This window comes from Eptatretus burgeri, chromosome 7 (genome assembly GCF_056783735.1).
Source record: "Eptatretus burgeri isolate ZD-2024b chromosome 7, Ebu_testis_v1, whole genome shotgun sequence".
Classification (NCBI taxonomy): Eukaryota; Metazoa; Chordata; class Myxini; order Myxiniformes; family Myxinidae; genus Eptatretus; species Eptatretus burgeri.
In genome coordinates, this window is record NC_140967.1 from 34,783,113 (window position 1) to 34,783,561 (window position 449).

The following is a 449-nucleotide window of genomic DNA, read 5'->3' on the forward strand; positions in this document are numbered from 1 at the left end:
AATGCCCCGTTCGATTCCCGCAAACAGAATTTAAAAAGCTTGCCTAGTTTCGGAGATAATTTTTGGCGATTTCCATTAGCGGAGATATTTTGACGTCATAACTTTCTTTTCTAGGAGGAATTTTCAAAATAGGAGATGGTTAGTGTCTGCACAGGGCATTTTTACATATATATGCCAAGTTTCAGGAAGTTTCGATGAAAACTGTAGGCTGTGAAACCAAAAAGTCCACAAGAACAACAACGTGAGTAAGACTTAGAGATCCTCCACGACGATCTAAAAAAAATTCCCACATCTTCAAAACCCAAACGTGAAATATCATCCAATCGGTATGCAGCAAGTTTATATTTCCCCACCCAATGTGTACACACCACGCAGAAAGGGCTTGAGGGCAGGTGGGAGTAGAGCCTGGGCCTTTCCAAGGTTTTCCTCACTGCAGGTGCCTGCCTCAA